The sequence below is a fragment of the Pleurodeles waltl genome, chromosome 7 (assembly GCF_031143425.1).
Source record: "Pleurodeles waltl isolate 20211129_DDA chromosome 7, aPleWal1.hap1.20221129, whole genome shotgun sequence".
NCBI lineage: Eukaryota > Metazoa > Chordata > Amphibia > Caudata > Salamandridae > Pleurodeles > Pleurodeles waltl.
The window spans coordinates 1,022,008,697-1,022,026,918 of NC_090446.1; positions in this window are offsets into that span (position 1 = coordinate 1,022,008,697).

Below are 18,222 nucleotides of genomic sequence, written 5' to 3' on the forward strand. Positions count from 1 at the left end.
ATCATCATGTGCCTAAGGATTGGCTAGTAGTCTGGGTCAATGTGGTGTGTGGCTGGCAATTGATGAAAGGGACACACCTAAACAGACATACATCCATTATGGAAGCCATAATGAAATATATAATTTGGCTAGAAAAATGTGGCACAAGCTATGAACAGATTCTTCTGAAGGCTGGGACATAACGTAAGAAAGATTAAAGGAGTGAAGTACTGGGAAGTGACTGAGTGAGTGGGCACTGGGAGGGAAGGGAAACACATCTTGTTTTTGCATTGTCATGCATTGAAAATGTTGAAGATAAATGACACATTAAATTATATTAAGCAGACGCACATTGCACAGCCAACATTGCAGTGCTGATTCTGCCGAATTGAACCATGCAGCTGTTAGGTTATCATGGATGGCACTGGTGAAATGCTATAGGTAGGGAGGAAGGTGATAATTAATGATGATGAGATACACATTATCTGCCTTGCTTGAAAAATACTGTGAATCAATGGAATAGTCAGAAATACCACCCTAACCCTTTGAATCAAAGATTTGATAAACCCATTCCAAGCAAGTAAAGCAGGTGAGAAGAACACCTCTATCCAGAAGAGCTCCCTTGTTTCTTCATTCCAAGCACTTATCCATTCATCATTGCATTGTTCTTCTAGTATTCTTATTTTTTCACCCTTGGCTTTGATATGCACTATTATACTTTTACATTCTCTCATGGAGACTTTCCCCATTGAAAATCATCCAAATTCAAAACATGGCTGTCAAGGAACCTTTCACCAACATCCATTTACCCAATACCTACCCATGCATCCTTTTAGAAATTCACCCAACCAAGATCCAACCCACTTGAGGAGTCCTTTCAACTATCCAGGCAGGCATCCTTTCACCCATACCCTTTCACCCCCCTGGGCAGGGATCCTTTCACCCCATGCCATTCCATCCATCCTTCACACCCACCCATGCATCTTATCACTCACCTATATGAAATATAATGCTCCCTTTCACTCACACATCCTTTCACTCATATTATATTTCACACATCCTTTCTCCTCCCATCCTTCTTTCAATTTCCTATAAACCCATCATAGTTAAAGTTCATTATGAAGCTTTGCCTGCTGAGTTGCAGATAGAAGAGGCCATTAATACTTAACTCCTGTTGTATCTGCTAAAGCAGGGTGTTCACAAGCGAGTCAACAACACTAGTACATCCTTGCAGTGAGTATATTACTAACTGTCAATAAGCAAGAAATAAAACTCACCACTGCCCACCACTACTGCCAAGACTCCCCCTTCGCCCGCTGGCGCTGCTGCATCTGTGCTGGCGCTGCTGGCCCCGGCACTGCTGGTCGGTGTGACTAGAACAGGTGGACATTTTGTTGGTTGGCGATTATTGAAAAGCCAGGTAGTCAAGCCAAACTAAAACTTTTTGTAATGGAGGGGCAGAGCTATTGATGAATCTGAGTTTTTGAAGTGAAATAAAAGGGTTAAAGAATTGGTCAACGAAGGACATATGGTTTTAGTAGGCAAATGCAATCGGTCCATCGTCCTCATACCTCCAACCATGGAGCCGGTCATCAACTACTGATATACTATAATAACAATATAATACATACACAACATTGGAGGGTCCAATTACATGGCCATGTCCAAACACTATTTTATTTTACTGATTGAGATGGAATAAGAAAAAGAAAGCCTTCTCAACAAACATGTGTAGAATACCTTACTTGGGCATGCCATCTTCACAGTAGAGCACATGGTTCTCTGAATCTTACAGTACCAATAGTCCACTAGATATATAAAGGGAGAATGACATTTTACAGACAACACAGAAGAAAGGAAACTAGTTCAGATATTCAAGTACAGACAGACAGTTTGAAGTAAAATGCAGAAACTTGAAATATAGAAATAAGTAAATAGGATAATGCAAGGATAAGAAGGTTTAGGAAACAGATAAATCAAAGAGGAGTTGGAAACAAATTAGGAGACATGCACAGTATAAAAGGTAAGAAATAATTCTAAATGTGAGTGGTAACATTTAGGGAAATAAATATTAATATTGACAACAGGAGGACTTACTGGGGCAAGCAGAGCTATCAGCCCCTGCACTTATAAAGGGAACACCTCCAGCTCCCTCACCCACCTGACCAGCCCTCTTCTTGCCCCAGGATTCTGAATGATGTAAGAAATAAAGAAAAAAAAAGAGATTTGTGGTACAGTGAATAATAATCTCTCCTAAAAAACAGTTTGAAAAGAAATGGCAAACACAGTAACTTTGAACTTTTCTAAATCAGAGCGTTTGTATAGCACTTGTAGAGTACTAGTAGTATCGTGGACCATCCTCCTATTCCAAATTACCTAACCTGATTTCAAATTTCCTAAACTACATTTTGGAATTACTAATAAATTGCAATTAATGATTTTTTTGCTTCTCATCTCATTCTCAAACTCTCAACACCCTTTGACGGGCCAATTCAGTCTGCATTTTTTAATGCATAGATGGATGCATGTGTGCATAACGACATATCACTGGGAAATTGCTTGGCACTGTACGAGCTGCAAAAAATAAAGGCACAGAGAAATGAGACTGCTAACTCACTAATACTAATAACTATCACTGTTGTATTTACAGAACAAAGGAGGCGTCTCTGCATTACTTCTTAAATTAAGCGATCACCAACAACAAGTACGATTAGGTAGCGCCAACCACCTGTCTAGATGACGATCACATAATATTTGTAACAAAGTTAACTTACCTGCGTGTGAGCAGCATGCTTGTTTTTTGGTAAAAAAAATAGCATAGAACACACTGAGATCTAGCAGGTCCAGGTCCAGGAGGTCTGTCTCCTGATCCAGGATGTCAGCCTACCAATGCATAAGCTGTTGCTGGGTGTGCTGGACCTCTCTGCCGGCGCTCCCAGAGGCCTTCCCCACTCCTGGGTCTTCTGCCTGCTGCCAGGGTGGAGGGAGGATGCTGCTGCACATAAATAACTAATGCTGCCACCTCTGCCTCGGAAAAAATGGCATGGGGCTGCGCCCCTTTGAGGCGCTGTCACCCGCAAGGAAGGAGGCTGGTGGTGGTGGTTTGGGGGTGGGAGGGTGCTGGCTCTGCTGCTCCCCTGCTCTGCCATGGCACTGCGCACTTAGGGGGGAGGTAGAAGAAAGAAGGACCACCAGGGTTCCGCCTTCTCAGCCAGGTTCAGTGATCCCAAAGGGCTGACGATGGCGAAGGTTGGAATCAGCCAGGGCGGCACTGCATGACCTGACCTGGTTCTCCACCAGCCTTTTCATGGAAGTATTACTGCCATGAAAAGGCTGGTGGAGAACAGGTGCAGGGGGCCACAGGGGGTCCTTACACTGCCCATGCACTTGGCATGGGCAGTGCAGGAGTCCCCCTGCCCAGCACACACGCAATGTTCACTGTCTGCTGGGCAGACAGTGAACATAGTGAGGGTGCTGGCGCACCCTGCAGGTGAAAACATTGCCACCGGCTCAATTACAAGCCGGAGACAATGCTGCCACCACTTTCCCCCTAGGCTGACTGGCGGAAACCTCAGTGCATTCTCTCTAGACAGTCACACACAAAGGGAACTGGGTCGTGACATTTGCATCCTGATGGCCCATCACCAGGCTGTTGGGTCTTTCTGGACTAGGTGGAAGGGAGGAGCTGACATATGAATCGGGCTGTGCCTCTCCTCACACAAAGGGCTGCATAACCCCCTGTAGAGTGCCTGCAGCCAGGAAAAAATGGACAGAAACCTTGTGCAGTTTAAGGGCCTCTCTTTGAAGTTTCCCTAACTGTAAAGGCTTAACTGAGTATATGTACTGGACACCAAATACACCCAAATCAGAACTCTACTGGAACCAAGGACATTCTGCCAGGATGAAGGACTGCGGTGCTGCCCGGAGGGACTGCCACTCTGCAACTGCATTGCTGTGATTGCCTACTGCTTGCTGTGCTGAAGGAAAGGCCACCTTTTTGCTACTTGACTAGCTGTGTTGGCCTGCTGCCTTCTGATTCCTTCCTGGAGTGAGAAGGACTGGACCTGTTCAATACATCCGTGAACGGAAGATTCTCCAAGGGCTTGTTGGCTTTCCCCCTGTTCTCCTGCAGTTTCTGCTGGAATTTTCCGGGTGCTGCTGGGCTCTGCCATCTGTGAGGCCTACCCATGCCTGAGGTGCCCCCCTCCAGTCCTGGGCCTTAGAAGTGGGTTCTGCAACTGTTTCTGCAGAAAGTAGCATATTTACCCAACTGCATGTAAAAAAATCAGTGCATCACTCCTACAACGCCGACACAGAAGCTGCCTGAAAATTGCAGGTCCGCGGCCTGTGTGGCTCGATTACGATGGTCTGCCCGGATCAACATCGATGTATTGCATTCACTTCAACAGATTTTGACACCAGCGTGGGACCCGACTGCATGGCTCGATGATGACGCAATGACCTGACTGCATGGTTAATATCGACACATCGCCTTCGCATTTGCTCCTTAATGCTGAAAATTGTTTCCATCCAAGGTACCATTTCAGTGGATCAGACGTAGGTTCTGTAGCCGGCCTACCATCCATCGTAGTCAACCTGAACTTTGGATTTGCAGCGGTTCCTTACGACTTCAAGTACCCTTAACACTGCTAGAAACTTCTAAGCACTGTTTTTACATTTAGGGCCTCATTATGAGTTCGGCGGATGGGATAACCCATCCGCCGAACTTTCCCTGGGGAGGTTGCAGCCATACTGGCTACCTCCCCACTGGGCCCATTATGAGTTCCCCGCCGGGCTGACTGGCGGAAACCAAGGATTCCACCATCAGCCCAGCAGGAAAGTAGCAGCAGCATTGTCACCAGCTCGTAGTCGAGCCGGGGGCAATGCTGCCACTGCAGGGGGCAGCAGCACCAGCAGACAGTGAGCATCGCGAGGGTGCTGGGCAGGGGGCCAAGTGGATGGGCAGTGCAAGGCCCCCCCTGTGGCCACCTGCACCTGTTCTCCACCAGCCTTTTCATGACTGTGATTACGACCTGGTTCTCCGCCAGCCTTTGCATGGTGGTATCACTGCCATGAAAAGGCTGGCGGAGAACCAGGTCATAATCAGCAGGGCAGCGCTGCATGCAGCACCGCTCTGGTTGATTCTAACATCCCCACTGTCAGCCCATCGAGATCACTGATCCAGGCAGAGAAGGCGGTACCCTGGCAGTCTGACTGCCAGGATCCTAATGTGGCGGTCAGGCCCTTAATCTTTAAAAATCCATATCTCAAATTCTACATATTGGATTTTAGTCGTTTTGGTCTTGTTTTACTCAAATAAATATTTTCTATTTTTCTAAACTGGAGTGGGGTCTTTTTGTGGTGGCTTTCATTGTGTTACTATAATTTAAATATTGTACAAATGCTTTACACATTGCCCTTAAGTTCAGCCTGACCGCTCTGTGCCAAGCTGCCAGAGGGTGAGCACAGGCTAATTTAAGTTGTGTATCTGACTAACACTGACTAAGATTGTGCCTCCTAGTTGGATAGAGTGCATACCTCTGCCAACTAGAGACCCAATTACTAAGATAGTGAAAAATAAATGCCCCTTAATGAAACTCGAAAAAAAAGACTATGGCGCTCGGTACTGCCAATGAGGACAGACCGCTGCGGCTGGCGGTGGGCATCTCCAGTCCGGCAGGGACCATGTTACCGCTGAGCATATTAAGAGGTTACACACTGCCAGGATACTAAACCCCAGGCAGAAACGACAGGCATAAAAGGGGACACTCATCTTCAGGAACACAGACACATCTGGAGCCGCCATGGGACTTGAACTTGAAGTCTTCCCACTGCTCCTAATTTCCTTACGACTCCATAACCAGCGACGACAACAAAGACAACAAACGTAAGTATGCCCACCTAGCACACACTGGAGGGAAAGGCATTAGTACACACCCACACACAAAACACACATCCAGGATGGTGAGCGACGGCCACACACACACCACACCAACATAAACGCATAAACGCATGCACTCACAACAACCACACAATGCCACACAACACCATCACAACACATCACACTGAGTAGAAAACACCAGGAAACCACACAACACATGCTGCAACACAATCACATTACATACACAAAACACACACATACCCTATCACACAAATACAACACATCCATCACAAAGGAAAGGCAGGACAAGTATGTCTCCATCAAGACCAACAGGTGGTTGGCCTATATTTATTAGAAAGACTGATCTAAACAATTTAAAAAATGTACAAATAGGGCCAACTTGTCAGTCCAAATAGTCCATGTGCCACCAGGCACATATGGCACTTGTGAATGCCCCAACTTGACTCCTGACTGCAAAGTGGCCTCCATATGGTAGTGGCATCAAGGAGGCATGCAAGCACCTCAGGGGTGATGGGGTGGTGGCCTGGGACCCTTGAGTTTTTTTAGGGGGGACTTAGGCTTGGCTTTTTCTTACTTTGTGACTCCTCTGGTTTATCCTAGGGAGGGGAGAGCTTGGGCTTGGGAGTGTTGATTTTTTGGCAGGGGGAGGGGCCTGGGCAACACTGGGGGGCAAGGGAGGACTGGGGGTAGAAGAGCTGAGGTCGGGAAAGGACACAGTGCATTTTGGGGAATCACGGGGTGGGAGAGTGGTAGGGAAGAGCGAAAACTCATAATGGAATCTTTTCTTAGGGACACAAGGGCAGTCATGGGAAAAGCGTTTGGGAGTGGAGGGAAAGGGAGTGGCTGTGAGGTGTGTTCATGTAGGTTTCTTGGGTGCAGGTGCATGAGTGGAAGGCACGTGTGTGCTGGGTGTCTGTTGGGTGTGTGACTTAGGGCATTTAGGTGTCTTGGGAGGAGGGGGGAAGGATGTGTAGGGAGATTCCATGGTGGATGGGTGACTGTCTGTTGGGGTGGTGCCGGCAGGTAAGGTGGATGTTCTCCATGTGGGGATGTTGATAGTTGTGGTGAGTGTATATGTGGTGAATGGGGTGGATGTATGTGGGTGACTGTGGGTATGACAGGACTAGTGGCTGAATCAGGGAATGTTGGTGTTGTGCCAGCAGGTGTGAGTGGGGTAGTGTCTGTGAAGGAGGGTATGGTGTGGGGGTTAGTGTAGGGAGTGGATGTTGTTGTGTGTGCAGGTGGGTGATGCCTGTGTGAATGCCGGTGGTGAGTCTTGTGGTGCTTGTGTTTGTCACTGCAAAATGTGTCTGTTGAGGTGGATGAATGGCTCTGAGTGTGCTCTGGTTGCGTGTGGGGTGAGGGGTGTTGGATTGGGTAGAGGTAGCTGGAGGGGGCATAGGAGAAGAAGGAACACTGGAGGCCAAGCCTGAAAGGATCTCTGCAGGCCAGACTGGGCACTGTGAATGCCTTTCAGGAATGCATTACTTTGCTATACCTGAGCTGCCAGTCCCTTGATGGCATTCATGATGGTTGTCTGACCTACAGAAATGGATCTCAGGAGGTCAATAGCCTCCTCTCTGAGGGGAGCAGGGCTGACTGGGGCAGGAGCAGAGGTGCCTGCTGCAAAGCAGATGCCCACCCTCTTGAGTGAGCGGGCACGGGCAAACTGGATGGGGAGCTTCTGGGAGGGCAGTGCTAGTAAGGGGGGTGGTGGACACAGATGGTGCAACCGTGGTCCCCCGATTGGTCCGCCACCGGCAGGGAGTGCCCATTGAAAGAAGACTCTGATAATGATGTTGAAAAAACAGTCTCCCCGTGGCACTCCCCTCACCCTCCTTCCAACTGTGTCCCTCAGCCTCGTTCGATCCAGACTCCTGGATCCAGTGGGCTGGCGCATCCCCACTTGCCTGTGCCCCTTCTCCTTTGCCAGATGATGTTGATGCACACAAAGGGAGAGAAAGAGAGGTGGGGAGCGGAAAAGAGAGGTAGGGAAACGGTCAAAATCTAACTCTTATTGACTTATATGAACATCTACATATCGAACTTTACATCTCATGTCAGGGAATGCCATTGCCACAGCACTCCTAGTCTGCCAATACCTATTGCACATGCAAAGCTGTAAGTCTTAGTTTACATCATATGTACACACAGTAGGGAATATGGAGGCTGTGACTTTGCTGTACTACTAGGATATGCTAGAACATATGACAATTCACATTGAGTCCTGAAGTTGTCACATCAGTTAGGTCCCTAGGCCATCATCTGAACTAGTAGCACTCCATTTTAGTAAGACCTAGTACACACACTAACACCTGAATGAGCAGCACTTTCTGTACAATCATCTGCCTGCATCTTAGAGCCATTAGCAGTATCCCATTTTTGTGTCACAACACATCCCTGAACTCTGATTGTAAGACATGATTACATAGTCAGCTATCAGTCCAATACTCCAGTCCAATTAAGGCCCTTCTCATGGAGGACATGCTAAGCAGACCCACATACAGTCAATGGCAGCTACTGTACTGTGCCAATGCAAATGCAGTTGCAGTAGGGGACTTACATAGATGGAATAGCATTGACAGCTCTGATGCAAAAATGGATTTGTATGGAGCTGGTCAGACAGAATGAATAGGGTGTCGAAACAGACCCACACATGTCAAGTTTGAAAGTGTACTTCACTAGCACAATTTCCTTGTCACACTTACTCCATGGTTACCCTGGCAGGGTCACTGGTACACATTGTCAATGTGCACCTTACAGTGTACACATTCACAGTATGCCAGTATGCCAGTATGCAGCCACCAAATCCCATTCAAGGCCTGTCAGGGGCCAGTTTACAGTCCGTACTTACCCCCTTCTGGCTGCTGTGCTGCCCTCAAATGCCCATTCACCTCAGGGTAGGCCACTGCCAAAATGCAGGCCATTAGGGGGCTCAAGTTCAGAAGGGCACCTCTCCCTCACTGGGAGGACATCCCCAGCTGGGCCTCTGCGATCTTCCACGACCCGCATCTCAAGTCTTCCCACTGCTTTCTGCAATGGGTGCTCTGCCGGCTGTTGGCCCCCAGGGGCTGACCTGGATGGGTGACACAGACAGGAGGAGAATGTGATTAGGAGTGGCACTACATTGACAGCACAGGCCTACATACACCACGCATACACATCGCCATCCATATCTAGCCAAATGGATCACAGTCCATATATCCGGGCCCCAGTATGCATGCACACTGTGGCCATTATGGCACCACCACTCATAGCGACACACCCATATCACATACAGCAATGGCCTGGGGCTCACCTGTTCCTCTGGTGCCCCATACAGCTGTCCATACAGGGCTAGAACCCTTCCATTAGTTTCTCTAGTTCTTTCTGGGTAAAGGCTTGGGCCCTATCACATGCTGGAAGTTGCATAATGGCCCTCAGAGACAGTACACAGCAGCTCACAAGGTGGAGGGCTTGTTTGCAGGAGTGTCAGGAGTCAAGTGAGATAGTTGGCAGAAAATGGCAGTCACGGCCACCGTGTACATGACCGTCACTGCCGGCAGTGATCATCATTGGCCCTAGTCCCCCATTTGTAGTAATGGGAACCAATGAGAAGTTACACGGCGGTTAAGGCTGCCTACCGCCATGACGGCATACGCCGGCAGAATTACGTCACTTCCAACTGTCCTGTGCTGCTCGACAGGCGGCTGTCATTTTATGTAGAGTTAACAGGTTTATCTGAGAAATGTAAGTGCATCATGACACTGAAATGTCCCGATTAGTGCACAGACCCATGTATGTACGTCACACACGGCCACATACATGTGGGATACAACACGTATCTAACATGAAGTGAATATGCCCCTACATGCTGGCATGTTGGCTGTTTTGCTCCCTATATCATTGTCATATGTACATGCATGTCCCATGTGGGACACATGTGCACGCAACCTGCACCATCACACATGTATTGATTGATACATACCATGTACAGGACCAGTTATTGCCAGCACGCATGAAATTAATGGCACTCCTACATACCCTATGTAGTTACTGTCACCCGTTCAGTCATGTCTACTTTATTAAGTATGTATCACAATATATTGGACTTACAGCATGTTTGACCTGCACATCACATGAAACAATATTTCCCTCTCCATTCTAGATACCATGTAATGAGGAGAAGGAGGAATGATACAGTGTACCATCTGGTGGTCGACCTAGTCACCTTGGAGGAAAGGCACATCGTGCAGATGTACACATTGAATTGTCACCATCATGGAACTCTGTACTCAGTTGGAGGCTGATCTACTGCCTGCCATCTGCAAATCCAATGCCATCCCTCCCATGGTCAAAGTGTTGTCGGTGCTGCACTTCCTTGACACAGGGTCCTTCCAGTTCACAGTGGGCTTGGCTGCAGGGATGTCACAATCTGTGTTCAGCATTGTGTTGTGGGATGTTCTGTCAGCTTTCCAGAAGCACCTGGACAGTTACATCCAGTTTCCCCAACATGCAGATTTGGCCACTGTGAAGGCTGGCTACTATGAGCTGGGGCACATCCCTCATGTAATAGAGGCTATTGATGGCACCCATATTCTTTGGTTCCTCCAACTGTCAATGAACAGGTTTATCGGAACCGGAAAAACTTCCACTCTATAAACGTGCAGGTGGTGTGCTTGGTGGACCAGTAGGTCTCCAAGGTGACTGCCAAGTTTCTGGGATCTGTCCATGATGCCTACATAATGAGGAAAACCAATATCCCAAACATGATGGCATTTCTACAATGAGAGAGGGCTTGGCTAATTGGTAGGTATCTGTGTGGATGTGTGTCTCTGTTGTTGCACCTGTCAACACTATCTTCCATATGCCTATATCTGGTTTCTAACAGGTCCTGCCTCTATTCACACAGGAGACTCTGGATATCCTAACCTTCCCTGGCTGTTGACACCAGTGAGGTACCCTGCCTCCGATGCACAGACACATTACACCAAGGCCCAAGGTAAGACGAGGTGTGTGTTTGAAAGGACATTTGGCCTACTCAAGGCAAGATTTATATGTCCCCACATCTCAGGAGGTGCCCTCCTCTATAGTCCCCAAAGGGTGTGTAAGATAATTGTTGCCTGCTGCATGCTCCACAATCTGGCCCTCAGACGTCACATCTCATTACTGGCAGATGAGGAGGTGGCTGCTGGACATGTGGGTGGTGATGGACACATGGAGAGTGATGAAGAGGCAGATGAGGATGGTGCAGCTGAGTCCAGGATGAAGTTGATCAGTCAGTACTTCCAAAGACCTACAGGTATGTTGTCCGTGTGATTTTGCAAATTACATCTTAGCACTTGGATACAATGAAATGTCCATCCTGGCCAGGTTTATCAATGGGGATAACACATTTACCCTTCCCATATGTGGCTGATGAAGGACGACTGATTGTATGTCTGGAGCAGTGTAAGTGGTCAACACACTGCCATTTTGACCATCTATAAGTTGGCAGGTTTACATCTACTTGGAACAATCCTTTTATGTGAAATGTGTCATGTCATCTCCTGTCCAGAAGTGAGGCAGGCTGTGGATTGTATGAAGAGTTTCATTACATAACCTACCTGCTGGTTGAGGCATTGATGGCAAGTTGGGTGTGCATACAGTTTGAGGTTTTGTTTGCAGCCCACTTCAGATGTCAGCTACATGTTTTTGGTAATGTATTTATTGTATGTTTTGATGTAGAGGTGCAATGTGATGTGTCCTGTTTCCAAGGCATATATCAATGGTCTTTACGGAAAGTTCCTGCAAAGGTGCATAGAGTGGCACTTTGACTCACATCCTGATTTGTGTCCCTTTATTTTAGTTTTTACAGATTTGACTACTGGGTCTACTGTGGCGTGTGGCTGGGCTACTGACTCTCCTTTGATACCACTAATAAGCTACCTGTGGTGTCCTAAGTTCCCTGCAGAGGATGCATACGTCTACTGTGATTTATATTGGATGTGGGTTGATGGGTGGTACGTGACTTTGTTTAAGTTTGCTAACATTTACACAAAATATATTGAAGACACACGCATTTTATGTGCTCTACAGTGTTTATTGTGCATATTGGGTTCAACAGAAGATGAGTGGGGTCATGCTGGATGAAATCCTCATAGTAGATGGCCTAGCTGCAGGTACTATGGGTCCAGTGCCAAAGGGCCATAGGAAAATGTGAGTTATGGCATTGAACATTCAACAGGGTGGGTCAGTGGCACACAAGGGAGAATGTTCAGGGGAGGTTTACTTGCTGGCAGTGGTTTTTGTCTTGACATCTGCTCCAGCAGAATGCCTGGATGGACGACCAGTTTTTCGGGGGGGTTCCTCAGCTACAGAGAGAGGGATGCCAGTGGCCTGTGGATCCCCTGGCAAGGCCACCAGTAAACTGGCTGCCAAAGTTTTAGATGGCTCAGATGCTCGGTTGCCAATGGAAGGGGCTTGCTGGTGGTTGGAGGTGGGATGCAAGATGTTGGGGAGGTCCCTGAGCACCCCTGTAATGGTGGCCATGGAGGCATTAAGAGTTTGCCACTGTTGCAAGGCCTCCAAGTGGTATTCCCTCTGCAGCCTTTGGTTTTTTCCCCAAGATGGTGATTATTTGGCCCATCTTTTCCTAGAATTGCTGGTATGCACCATGGACTTGTGAAATTACTCCTGGTCAGTTGGCTCCCTTGGCTGTCCCTTCCTCTGGGCCACAGGTGATCTGGTGTGGTGATGCCATGGAACGCACCTTCCCCGGTAGGTCATTCCACCTCTTCCTGGTTTGTGGATGGTTGCTCATTGAGTTGACCTTAAAGACAATTTTCTACCATAACTCAGTTTTCCTGGCAATGGATGTTTGCTGTACCTGTGTTACGAACAGTTGTGGCTCTACCCTTACAATTTCATTGACCATGACCCTCAGCTCCTCATCGTCTGTGAAGCGCGGGTCCTTTAACATGACATGGTGGTTGTGTTGTGGGTGGTGGTGTGTTTTGTGTGCAAGGTTGCAGTGTGTAGTGGTTGGTAGGGTGGGGTGTTTGGTTATGTGCGCTGTTGTAATGTGGTTTTGTGCAGTGGCAATGTGTGTATTGTTTAGCTAGTGCATTGGTGTGGTGTGTGATGCGTATGTAGTGTGATGGTGACTATGGAATTGAAGTGCTGTGTCTTCCATGTGTGTGCTATTCTCTGTCAGTGTGTGTTTCTCTGGTTGCAAAGGTTTGTGGGTGTGTGTGGGGTGTGTTATATGGTGCAGTGAACAGGTGTGTGTGTTGGGTGTATGTGTCTTAGGTGTGGGGTATTCGCACTGTCCAATGTGATGGGTTCTGGCTAAATTGAGTTTTTGAGCGTGGCGGTTTGGACCGCCAATGGTTTTTACACCGTGCAACTACTGCTGTGCTGATTCATGGGTCATAATATGGAGGGTGGGATGTGGGCGGCGTGGCGGTGGTGGGACCGCCTCTTTCCCACCCTCAGTTGTCCTGGCAGTGTTGGATTTGTGGCTGTATTTTGGCCGTCTTCATTGTGTACTCAATACATCGGACGGGATACCGCCAACACTGGTGGTCTTTTGGAGCCCCCAACCTCGGCAGTCTTGCAAAAAGACCGCCAAACTCGTAATGAGGGCCTATGTCCTTATTGAAATGAATGGGAAAATAAGTTAAAAATGTTGGATATATATTTTCAAAAATGTAAAAAAATGATAAACATGTAAAACATGTCATAAATGTTATAACAAATGTAAAACAATAGTAAAGTATAAATGAAATTCTAGTATACAAAATATACAATTGTTTAATATATACTGTAAAAATGGCAACATTATGTAGAGATTAAGGGCCTGATTCTAACTTTGGAGGACGGTGTTAAACCGTCCCAAAAGTGGCGGATATACCACCTACCGTATTACGAGTTCCATAGGATATAATGGACTCGTAATACGGTAGGTGGTATATCCGCCACTTTTGGGACGGTTTAACACCGTCCTCTAAAGTTAGAATCAGGCCCTAAGTATTTGAAACTATTTAATAAATGTTAAAAACAAGTTAAAATTAGGACAAAAACCTGGAAACTCGACAGCATACACTAATTAAATATGATTTACATGAATTATTTAATGGTATAAATGTGTTAAGAGTGGTTATATTTAACTATACATATGTTTCAAAATGTAACAATAGCCATAAAATATACTTTGAAAAAATAAATCAGAATTGAAAAATGTGTTACATATGTTTATTGTATGAAAATATATAAATAATAATGTTAGTTATTACAAATATACAACTAACTACTTTTTACATTATCTTTGTAAACTCCTACAATCCCCATTTAAATTACATCAACTACTCCCAATACATAGAAACACAATTTAACGTAAGATTTGCACACCAAACTTGCTAAATTAAAAATTCTCACTCCAACAAAAACCAGTTTGAAGAAAGTGTTGGAAACTAAAGTTGTAACATTTACTATTCTCACTCCAGTCTAAACCAATTTGAGGGAGGTGTTGGACACTAAAGGGGTGACTTCTACTATTTCCATTAAAATCTATACCATGTTGAGGAATATGATGGACACTAAAACCTATAACATATAAAAATGCAACATAATTGTAATTTATACATCATAAATAATACATAATTATGCTATTGTCCTAATTTAACTGTACAACATTTCAATTTTTTCAAAGAAAAGTAAGATTACCAGTAAAACATTTTTCAAAGAATTATTAACAATGACATTCTGAATTTTCAAAATTTATAAAATCAATAACTGTTCTAAAATGTAAATATGAAATTATAGTTTTTAATAATGCAATATTTTCAAAAAAATAGTTTCATGCATTTAGATTTTTATAACATTTCGTTAATTAAAATAATTATTTTAAAATGTACAATATGTTTAAAAAATATATAACATCAATACATTCAGAATAACTATGAAACACTATGTGCAAATAGTAATAATGTAACAAAATGAATGTATATATTTTGCAATATTAATTTGTATACCATTAAGACAATTACCATTATTTTTACATAAAAATATTCACTTTTTAAATATCTCCCCAACCTTTTCTCTAAAAACCCAACATCCCACTATCGAAAATGATATAAACATTTTTTGTATACATTAATACAACCAAAAATACACATTTCAAAAATGTCATAATTAATAAATTACATTACTAAACACCAAAAAATGATTAAACATATAAGATCAAACATACACAAGCAATATTATATAGAATATCTTCTAAATTGATATTTTTTACAACAATATTCAAAACAATACTTAAAACGATGTTCTCACCTTCGATATTCCTGGTGATTATATGTTTGTGATATTCTTGAACCAATATTTTTGTATCTCAATATTTTTTATTCAATATTTTGTCCAAACCCCTTCCACCTTTACAGGTTCAGGAATCCATCCATATGCATGCAGAATGTTGCCTCTCACTACCCTTGAAGCAGGATGTCTGCGGGTGCCCTATGGGTGGTGGTGTGAGGGCTATACCTGAACGACCCCAAGGTCTTGTGAATGATATCTTCTTCATTTGCATGTTGCTCATAGCTGATGCAAATTGCCTTATTGAGTGTGCGCATCAGCCTCCTGACCTTGCCATTAGCTTGGGTCCACTAGGGTGGGTGTGATCTTCTGGTGAGTTATGGCTAAGAATTGTAAGTAGTCCTTGAAAACCTGGGTTTGGAAGGGACGGCCAATGTCACTCTTGAGAGTTTCTGATACCCCAACCAAGGCAAATATCTTATTGCGGCACTTCCTGTTGTCATTGAAAGATGGGCTGGCCAGCACCTTAGCGATGGGGAACTTAGAAAAGGCATCCAATACCACTAGTGTGTACGTCCACTGGGCAGCGACCCAAAATCCACAGTGATGTCACAGCAGGGGCCCTCTTTGGGACTGTTGATGGTGATTGGCGGGGGCTGATTTGTAGGCTTGCAGACTTTGCACAGTGGAACCAGGCAGCCACCTCTATGACTACTCCATCCAGGGCAGGAAATCAAACCTTTAGTGCAGGCGCTCCTTTGTTTTAGTTGAGTCTCAGTGCCATGTGGGTCCAAGGGTGAATTTGGCTGGATGCAACATACGGGAAATGACCACATGGAGAAGAACCTCTTGTTCCATGATGCTGAGATAATGTTGGATGTTCCACAGAGTGGAGAGGTTACATCGGGTGATGTCATTGTACTTTTGGACTCTCTGGAGGAAGGTTTTCTACTGTCCTGACACAAGTGTCTCTATGGTCTTTTGGAAACAAGAGTCTGATGTTGTGGTGTCAGCAATGTTTGGAGGGCTATCATCTTTGGGCACCCAGCTTCTGCAATCCAGTGCACATACTCTGCAGCATCAGGCAGCAAGCTTGCAAGTTGTCAGCAGACTGCCTAAGGTGTCTGGAGAGGTAGCTGGCATTATTATTGCTGCCTGGTTTATAGTGCATACAGGGGTATGAGCTGCTTATGGTTGATTCTGACCCTGAAGGGCCTGTAAATGTAGAGGTGAAAATGATAGCAGTCCCATTTGATGGCAAGCACTTCTTTCTTTATGTGAATATAATATTCTCAGTGTTTGTGAGGGCCATGCTGGCAAATGTCATAGGTACCCAGCCATCGCCATTGGTGTGTTGCATCAGGACAGCGTCAAAGCGAATGGGATGACATTGACCACCAGTGCAGATTCCTTTTCTGGGTCAAAATTTGCCATCACGGTATTGTGGAGAAGGGCATTTCTGATAGCTGGAAGGTGTTGTCTTCATCCTTAACCCACAACCAAGGTGAGGAAGGTTTCCTGAGGCATCGTAGTGGGCTTGTGAGGGTTGCGAGAATGCCTGAAGATGTGGAGAAGTGTGGTAATCCTGCGAAAGTGTGGATCCGTACATTGAAGTTGTTGGAGGGGCCAAAAGAATAATGTTATTGGTTGATTCAGGGGCTAGGATTGCAATGATCACACAATAATTGTTTGATGATACATGGGGCAATAGACCTTCTGAAACAACTGATAGATCACCTTTTTTGTATGAAGGGTGGAAAATTAAGTTGGCTGATGTCTTTGAGAATGTGTTGTAGTGTGTGTTGGAGTTCAGAGGCAGAAAACATTTTGCAAGGTTTATGTCACCATTAAAGTGTTATGCATTTAAGATGTTTGTGCTTAGGGCTAGTCCAAATGGTGTTGAGACAAGCACTAAAGACCAAGGGGCAAATTTATCAAAGAGTTAAATTGCCCTTGTGCCACGCAAGGGGGTGCAAGGGTGACACAACTACTAAGTTAGATTTATCAAGCCACACAAGAACACCTTGTATGGCACTGAGTGGCTTGATAAATCTAGACTGCACAAATCACTATGTTACATTACTCTCCCCCATGGAGACGTTCCATGGGTGGAGTGTGGGTGTTCCACAAATCCACCCATGGATTTTGGCACATTCCCCGACTCACCATTCTGCATTCTGCAGCACACATCAAAAGAGGTAAATGCCTCAGAGGTCTGTTTTTGTGCAGCAAGGTGCCCCTTCCTGAACAAAAACAATTATGTCTGCAACAGAGGCACCCCTACACCTGGGTGCACGGGTGCCTGCATTGGTACAACGAGGCAGGTTGTACGCAAACACAAGGAAAGGACAGGAATGCGCTGAATCATGTTACTCATGGTGCATTCCTGCCCTTTCCATTTCATGCAGCGCAACAAGGTAATCTGGCTTTATTGAAGAGGTAACCATTTACATCAGTGTTTTCAGATAATGTGACCACCATCAAGAACTTCACACACAAGATAAGGGTGAAAGTTGGTGCTGTTCCTGTTAAGCACAAGATGAGAGATGTACCTTTTAGTGTACAGCGAACATAGAAAAATAACTCAACAAACTTTGTGAGAAGGGCATTAATGAATCTATAGAGTTAATCATTTTGGTTATCTCTCCTGGTGGTGTCACAAGAAAAATGGTGAATTGAGAATATGAGTAGATCTCAGAACTTTTAATAAATATATATGGGTTGAGTCACATCCTCTTCTGAAAATCACTGAACTTTTGACTATGATGGGAGTATCTAAATGGTTTACTAAGCTGGATTTAGCAGCAGTGTATCATCAAGCGGTACCTGATCTGCAATCCAAAAAATTTACATCATTTATCTCTCCATTTCAATACTGCACATTGCCGTTTGGACTGGCATCAGCAGCTTTTCTTTATTGGAGGATTATTTTTAATCTGTTTAAAGCAGTCAAAGCTGTGGTTGTTTTTCATGATGATATGATGATTTATGCTACCACTACAGAAGAACATGATGGAGTGCTTAGAAAGGTCTTGTCTATCATGCACGAACATTGCAATGTGTTGAAA